Source organism: Oncorhynchus keta, chromosome 22 (assembly GCF_023373465.1).
Source record: "Oncorhynchus keta strain PuntledgeMale-10-30-2019 chromosome 22, Oket_V2, whole genome shotgun sequence".
NCBI classification, from domain to species: domain Eukaryota; kingdom Metazoa; phylum Chordata; class Actinopteri; order Salmoniformes; family Salmonidae; genus Oncorhynchus; species Oncorhynchus keta.
In genome coordinates, this window is record NC_068442.1 from 54,882,364 (window position 1) to 54,890,772 (window position 8,409).

General features: G+C 46.6%; 1 long non-coding RNA gene across 2 annotated transcripts in view; it reads right to left on the reverse strand.

Annotated features, from left to right (window-relative positions):
- Window positions 1-3,943: 3,943 nt before the first annotated feature.
- LOC127910753 (uncharacterized) overlaps window positions 3,944-8,409 on the reverse strand; it is an 11,256-nt gene continuing 6,790 nt past the window's right edge. The window contains exons 2-4 of one of the 2 annotated variants that reach the window (XR_008076111.1): window positions 4,428-4,537; window positions 4,154-4,232; window positions 3,944-4,071 (exon numbers count right to left, since the gene is read on the reverse strand). This is a non-coding gene — a long non-coding RNA (uncharacterized LOC127910753). Of the gene's footprint in view, window positions 4,072-4,153; window positions 4,233-4,427; window positions 4,611-8,409 lie in introns of those variants that run through there. The other variant, XR_008076110.1, reaches the window with a different exon arrangement.

Consider the following 8,409-nt stretch of genomic DNA (forward strand, 5'->3'; position numbering starts at 1 on the left):
CAGACAATTAACCATCTTCCTCTTGTTGTCTGTTATTCAGACAATTAACCATCTTCCTCTTGTTGTCTGTTATTCAGACAATTAACCATCTTCCTCTTGCTGTCTGTGCTCAGACAATTAACCATCTTCCTCTTGTTGTCTGTTATTCAGACAATTAACCATCTTCCTCTTGTTGTCTGTGCTCAGACAATTAACCATCTTCCTCTTGTTGTCTGTGCTCAGACAATTAACCATCTTCCTCTTGTTGTCTGTGCTCAGACAATTAACCATCTTCCTCTTGTTGTCTGTGCTCAGACAATTAACCATCTTCCTCTTGTTGTCTGTGCTCAGACAATTAACCATCTTCCTCTTGTTGTCTGTGCTCAGACAATTAACCATCTTCCTCTTGTTGTCTGTGCTCAGACAATTAACCATCTTCCTCTTGTTGTCTGTGCTCAGACAATTAACCATCTTCCTCTTGTTGTCTGTTATTCAGACAATTAACCATCTTCCTCTTGTTGTCTGTTATTCAGACAATTAACCATCTTCCTCTTGTTGTCTGTGCTCAGACAATTAACCATCTTCCTCTTGTTGTCTATGCTCAGACAATTAACCATCTTCCTCTTGTTGTCTGTGCTCAGACAATTAACCATCTTCCTCTTGTTGTCTGTTGCTCAGACAATTAACCATCTTCCTCTTGTTGTCTGTTATTCAGACAATTAACCATCTTCCTCTTGTTGTCTGTGCTCAGACAATTAACCATCTTCCTCTTGTTGTCTGTGCTCAGACAATTAACCATCTTCCTCTTGTTGTCTATGCTCAGACAATTAACCATCTTCCTCTTGTTGTCTGTTATTCAGACAATTAACCATCTTCCTCTTGTTGTCTGTGCTCAGACAATTAACCATCTTCCTCTTGTTGTCTGTTATTCAGACAATTAACCATCTTCCTCTTGTTGTCTGTGCTCAGACAATTAACCATCTTCCTCTTGTTGTCTGTGCTCAGACAATTAACCATCTTCCTCGTGTTGTCTGTGCTCAGACAATTAACCATCTTCCTCTTGTTGTCTGTTATTCAGACAATTAACCATCTTCCTCTTGTTGTCTGTGCTCAGACAATTAACCATCTTCCTCTTGTTGTCTGTGCTCAGACAATTAACCATCTTCCTCTTGTTGTCTGTGCTCAGACAATTAACCATCTTCCTCTTGTTGTCTGTTATTCAGACAATTAACCATCTTCCTCTTGTTGTCTGTGCTCAGACAATTAACCATCTTCCTCTTGTTGTCTATGCTCAGACAATTAACCATCTTCCTCTTGTTGTCTGTGCTCAGACAATTAACCATCTTCCTCTTGTTGTCTGTTATTCAGACAATTAACCATCTTCCTCTTGTTGTCTGTGCTCAGACAATTAACCATCTTCCTCTTGTTGTCTATGCTCAGACAATTAACCATCTTCCTCTTGTTGTCTGTGCTCAGACAATTAACCATCTTCCTCTTGTTGTCTGTTATTCAGACAATTAACCATCTTCCTCTTGTTGTCTGTTATTCAGACAATTAACCATCTTCCTCTTGTTGTCTGTTATTCAGACAATTAACCATCTTCCTCTTGTTGTCTGTGCTCAGACAATTAACCATCTTCCTCTTGTTGTCTGTGCTCAGACAATTAACCATCTTCCTCTTGTTGTCTGTTATTCAGACAATTAACCATCTTCCTCTTGTTGTCTGTGCTCAGACAATTAACCATCTTCCTCTTGTTGTCTGTGCTCAGACAATTAACCATCTTCCTCTTGTTGTCTGTGCTCAGACAATTAACCATCTTCCTCTTGTTGTCTGTGCTCAGACAATTAACCATCTTCCTCTTGTTGTCTGTTATTCAGACAATTAACCATCTTCCTCTTGTTGTCTGTGCTCAGACAATTAACCATCTTCCTCTTGTTGTCTGTGCTCAGACAATTAACCATCTTCCTCTTGTTGTCTGTGCTCAATCAATTAACCATCTTCCTCTTGTTGTCTGTTATTCAGACAATTAACCATCTTCCTCTTGTTGTCTGTGCTCAGACAATTAACCATCTTCCTCTTGTTGTCTGTGCTCAGACAATTAACCATCTTCCTCTTGTTGTCTGTGCTCCAGACAATTAACCATCTTCCTCTTGTTGTCTGTTATTCAGACAATTAACCATCTTCCTCTTGTTGTCTATGCTCAGACAATTAACCATCTTCCTCTTGTTGTCTGTGCTCAGACAATTAACCATCTTCCTCTTGTTGTCTGTGCTCAGACAATTAACCATCTTCCTCTTGTTGTCTGTGCTCAGACAATTAACCATCTTCCTCTTGTTGTCTGTGCTTGTAGGGAAGAGCCTCTCTGATGACCAGACGGCTGCTGCAATGTCTCCTCTCTCCCTGCCCCCGCACCAACACCCTGCACCCCGCTGCCCGGCCCACCCCGTTGCCCCGGCCCACCCCGTTGCCCCGGCCCACCCTGTTGCTCCTGTCCAAGCCCCAGAGCAGGGACTGCAGCACCCAGTGTGACCGTGATATCCTAGCCCAGGAGATGGATCTTACAGTGGATCCTACCAGCATGCTAGCAACCTCTGAGGCTTCCTCAACCTCAACACCTGCCTCCGGTGTGTAGCCTACTGTTTCCTATTCCTGAAATGTTTGTTGAGTGTGTAGAAACAGTTCCCGGGACCCAGAATGAGCTCGGACACCTAGTCACCTATGAGTTCGGACACCTAGTCACCTATGAGCTCGGACACCTAGTCACCTATGAGCTCGGACACCTAGTCACCTATGAGCTCGGACACCTAGTCACCTATGACTTCGGACACCTAGTCACCTATGAGCTCGGACACCTAGTCACCTATGAGCTCGGACACCTAGTCACCTATGAGCTCGGACACGTAGTCACCTATGAGCTCGGACACCTAGTCACCTATGAGCTCGAACACCTAGTCACCTATGAGCGCGGACACGTAGTCACCTATGAGCTCGGACACCTAGTCACCTATGAGCTCGGACACCTAGTCACCTATGAGCTCGGACACCTAGTCACCTATGAGCGCGGACACCTAGTCACCTATGAGCGCGGACACCTAGTCACCTATGAGCTCGGACACCTAGTCACCTATGAGCTCGGACACCTAGTCACCTATGAGCTCGGACACCTAGTCACCTATGAGCTCGAACACCTAGTCACCTATGAGTTCGGACACCTAGTCACCTATGAGTTCGGACACCTAGTCACCTATGAGCTCGAACACCTAGTCACATACAATACAGAGAAAATGACGTGTGGAGTGGAATTACAACGGAACACAGGCTTTATACGAAGTAGCAGACATATTACGGCTTGATTGTCTTTGTCAAACATTACAGCTTGATTGTGGCCCACTGACCCTCTGTCTATGTTTGTACTGCTTAACTCATTGTGGAGCTAAAATCCTTGCAGTTTTTAATCCAGTGTCTAAAACATGGTTATTTTTTTCCTTTACACCTCAGAGCACTTCCTGGCACCAACCAACACACACCAGAGCTCCAGAAGTTCAGACTCAGCAGCAGAAGTGGTGGAAATCCTAATTTAAGAAACGCCGAACTGTGGGCTCCGCTGTGGGATGGATGGTGACAACACGGTAAACTGACCAAGAAGATCCTCATGTCCTGTATGTCCCTCCAACGAGGAAGACAACCTGTCGGTCTGTCTCTGGTCAGACCTCCAGATGGACACTTCACGGAGAAGGACAGACAGTTTGGAGACATGGACATGGGCTTCTGCCACCTGCCTGCCTACCTGCCTACCTACCTACCTACCTACCTACCTACCTACGAGGGAAGAATCCAGAAGTGTTTAGCTGACAGAGCAGAGTGGAGAAGCTGTGGGTAATCGGACTAAGGAAAGTGTTTAGCAGACAGAGCAGAGTGGAGAAGCTACCTACCTACCAACCAACCAACCAACCAGAGTGGAGAAGCTGCTCTTCCCTGGACCGTTTATCTCTTTTCCACCTAGAAAAGTGAAGAGGAACTTTAGTTGTCTGTGTTCTCTAGTGGACCTGCCAGGTGTTCTCTAGTGGACCTGCCAGAAGTTCTCTAGTGGACCTGCTAGTGGATCTGCCAGGTGTGACTAGTGGACCTGCCAGGTGTTCTCTAGTGGACCTTGCTTAGAAGTTCTCTAGTGGACCTGCTAGTGGATCTGCCAGGTGTAACTTGTGGACCTGCCAGGTGTTACTAGTGGACCTGCCATGTGTTCTCTAGTGGACCTGCCAGGTGTTACTAGTGGACCTGCCATGTGGACCTGCCAGGTCTGGACCTGCCAGGTGTAACTAGTGGACCTGCCAGGTGTTACTAGTGGACCTGCCAGGTGTTACTAGTGGACCTGCCAGGTGTAGCGAGTGGACCTGCCAGGTGTTACTAGTGGACCTGCCAGGTGGACCTGCCAGGTGTTACTAGTGGACCTGCCAGGTGTTACTAGTGGACCTGCCAGGTGTTACTAGTGGACCTGCCAGGTGTAACTAGTGGACCTGCCAGGTGTTACTAGTGGACCTGCCAGGTGTTACTAGTGGACCTGCCAGGTGTTACTAGTGGACCTGCCAGGTGTTACTAGTGGACCTGCCTCCAAGGTGCACGGACAGGATTCTGCCTGTGTATTTGGTGTTGTGTTTTAATTTAATGTATTTATATTCTCATTAAGTGTTGCTCATTTTTGTGATGTGTTTTGTGTGAAGGATTGTGTTGTTTGGCCTTTAAGAAAGTCTGTCTGTCTGTCTGTCTGTCTGTCTGTCTGTCGATCAGCCTATCAGTGTGTGTTTCCACCCCTGCTGGTCTATACACATCTATTCATACTGCACATCTGTTTCCTTCAAGGACAGACAGTGTGTTAGCTACATTGAGCTCACCATGCCAAGTCAAATGATCCAACATTCCTGGATAAAATTCTCCCACAGCTACTCTAGCTTGTTCTACGATTACACACGTCCTACCTATAATACTTTGACAGTAATATGTGTGCTTAGTGAAGTCAGTTGTACTAGTAATCTCTCCTCCTACCCCAGACAGCCTCTACCCAGAATGCCGCCCCCCCACTCCCCCCGCCCGCCCTGCCTCTCTCCCACTCTCCTACACGCTCCGAGAAACAGTCTATCTAGTCTGACCCCTCACCCTGACAACATGGCCTGCATTCTGAGGAGTCTATCTAGTCTGACCCCTCACCCTGTTAACATGGCCTGCATTCTGCATTCTGAGGAGTCTATCTAGTCTGACCCCTCACCCTGACAACATGGCCTGCATTCTGCATTCTGAGGAGTCTATCTAGTCTGACCCCTCACCCTGTTAACATGGCCTGCATTCTGCATTCTGAGGAGTCTATCTAGTCTGACCCCTTACCCTGACAACATGGCCTGCATTCTGCATTCTGAGGAGTCTATCTAGTCTGACCCCTCACCCTGACAACATGGCCTGCATTCTGAGGAGTCTATCTAGTCTGACACCTCACCCTGTTAACATGGCCTGCATTCTGCATTCTGAGAGTCTATCTAGTCTGACACCTCACCCTAACAACATGGCCTGCATTCTGCATTCTGAGGAGTCTATCTAGTCTGACACCTCACCCTGACAACATGGCCTGCATTCTGCATTCTGAGGAGTCTATCTAGTCTGACCCCTCACCCTGACAACATGGCCTGCATTCTGCATTCTGAGGAGTCTATCTAGTCTGACACCTCACCCTGTTAACATGGCCTGCATTCTGCATTCTGAGGAGTCTATCTAGTCTGACCCCTCACCCTGACAACATGGCCTGCATTCTGCATTCTGAGGAGTCTATCTAGTCTGACACCTCACCCTGTTAACATGGCCTGCATTCTGCATTCTGAGGAGTCTATCTAGTCTGACACCTCACCCTAACAACATGGCCTGCATTCTGCATTCTGAGGAGTCTATCTAGTCTGACCCCTTACCCTGTTAACATGGCATGCATTCTGCATTCTGCATTCTGAGGAGTCTATCTAGTCTGACCCCTTACCCTGTTAACATGGCCTGCATTCTGCATTCTGAGTCTATCTAGTCTGACACCTCACCCCTAACAACATGGCCTGCATTCTGCATTCTGAGGTCTATCTAGTCTGACCCCTCACCCTGTTAACATGGCCTGCATTCTGCATTCTGAGGAGTCTATCTAGTCTGACCCCTTACCCTGTTAACATGGCCTGCATTCTGCATTCTGAGAGTCTATATCTAGTCTGACACCTCACCTAACAACATGGCATGCATTCTGAGAATCGATTCTCTTTTTCAGTCTATTTATTTCTGTCAAGCCTCCGTGGTAGCAGGTTTCTACCAGGAGCATCTGAGCGTCTTCTAAATCGTTGACAGGTTGTATTCAGCTACATGTCTGAGAGAGAGAGAGAGAGAGAGAGAGAGAGAGAGAGAGAGGAGAGAGAGAGAGACTCAGTCAGAACCAGTAGCTGGTCAATGCCTCAGTCAGAACCAGTAGCTGATCAATGCCTCAGTCAGAACCAGTAGCTGATCAATGCCTCAGTCAGAACCAGTAGCTGATCAATGCCTCAGTCAGAACCAGTAGCTGGTCTATGTCTGTCAGAACCGTTTGTATTTTGATGAACACCCTTGTCGCTATTTAATTTAACTTTGTTTACATAAAGGGTTGTTATTTTGAAATGAGAGAAGAAGTTAATATATTTTGTATATTATTTCCTTTTGAAGGACTTAGTAATGTGAGACACAATGCCAGAGGTTAGGTACAAACCGAGCGGCAGGGTTCAGAGTGAACAAACCCCTTGCTCTCCCTGGTTGAACCTGAGACACAATGCCAGAGGTTAGATACAAACCGAGCGGCAGGGTTCAGAGTGAACAAACCCCTTGCTCTCCCTGGTTGAACCTGAGACACAATGCCAGAGGTTAGGTACAAACCGAGCGGCAGGGTTCAGAGTGAACAAACCCCTTGCTCTCCTGGTTGAACCTGAGACACAATGCAGAGGTTAGGTACAAACCGGCAGGGTTTCAGAGTGAACAAACCCTTGCTCTCCTGGTTGAACCTGAGACACAATGCCAGAGGTTAGGTACAAACCGAGGCGGCAGGGTTCAGAGTGAACAAACCCCTTGCTCTCCTGGTTGAACCTGAGACACAATGCCAGAGGTTAGATACAAACCGAGCGGCAGGGTTCAGAGTGAACAAACCCCTTGCTCTCCCTGGTTGAACCTGAGACACAATGCCAGAGGTTAGGTACAAACCGAGCGGCAGGGTTCAGAGTGAACAAACCCCTTGCTCTCCCTGGTTGAACCTGAGACACAATGCCAGAGGTTAGATACAAACCGAGCGGCAGGGTTCAGAGTGAACAAACCCCTTGCTCTCCCTGGTTGAACCTGACGTTGCTGTGACCTTCTGAAATGGGGCATTTCATTAATATAAATAAAACCTTAATATATATCTTTAAAACTTTGTTGAAAATGAACTTGCAAATATGTAAATCATGAAAGGAGAACAATTCAATCACATAGCTTACAGAGTTGTATACACATCTATACGACAGCTCCTGTGTCAGGAATAGAGTGGTCACCTCACAGACATGCATTACAAGTTAGTTCAAGCCCCTCTTGTCAGACCCCCTAGACAGGCATGAATAGCATCTTCCTATAAAGCAGTGAATGTCGCTTCATTCCAGCTCTGCCACCGGCTTGACTGTTGGCAAGCAACCTGTATCACACGCAGACGCAGGCGCAGACGCAGACGCACGCACGCGCACGCACGCGCTTGCACGCACGCGCACGCGCAGGAGGAATGCAAAGTATTTTCTCTGGTTCACAAAACAAAGAGTCTGTCTAGTTGTCAGTTGTGCTGGTCTCTCTCTTAGCACTCATTTACCAGTAGACAAGGCTGGTCTGTATCAATAGACAAGGCTGGTCTATGTATCCTCCTCTTAGCACTCCTTTGCAGTAGACAAGGCTGGTCTCTCTTACCAGGGTAGCCTAGTGGTTAGAGCGTTGGACTAGTAACCGAAGGTTGCAAGTTCGAATCCCCGAGCTGACAAGGTACAAATCTGTCGTTCTGCCCCTGAACAGGCAGTTAACCCACTGATCTAGACCAGTTAACCCCTGTTCCCAGGCCGTCATTGAAAATAAAATTTGTTCTTAACTGGCTTGCCTAGTAAAATAAGGTAAAATAAAAAATAAAAAAATTCACCAGTAGACAAGGCTGTTCTTTCTCTTAACACTCCTTCACCAGTAGACAAGGCTGTTCTCTCTTACAGCACTCCTTCACCAGTAGACAAGGCTGTTCTCTCTTACCACTCCTTTACCAGTAGACAAGGCTGTTCTCTCTCTTACCACTCCTTCACCAGTAGACAAGGCTGTTTTCTCTCTTAACACTCCTTCACCAGTAGACAAGGCTGGTCTGTTTCAATAGACAAGGCTGGTCTTTACCAA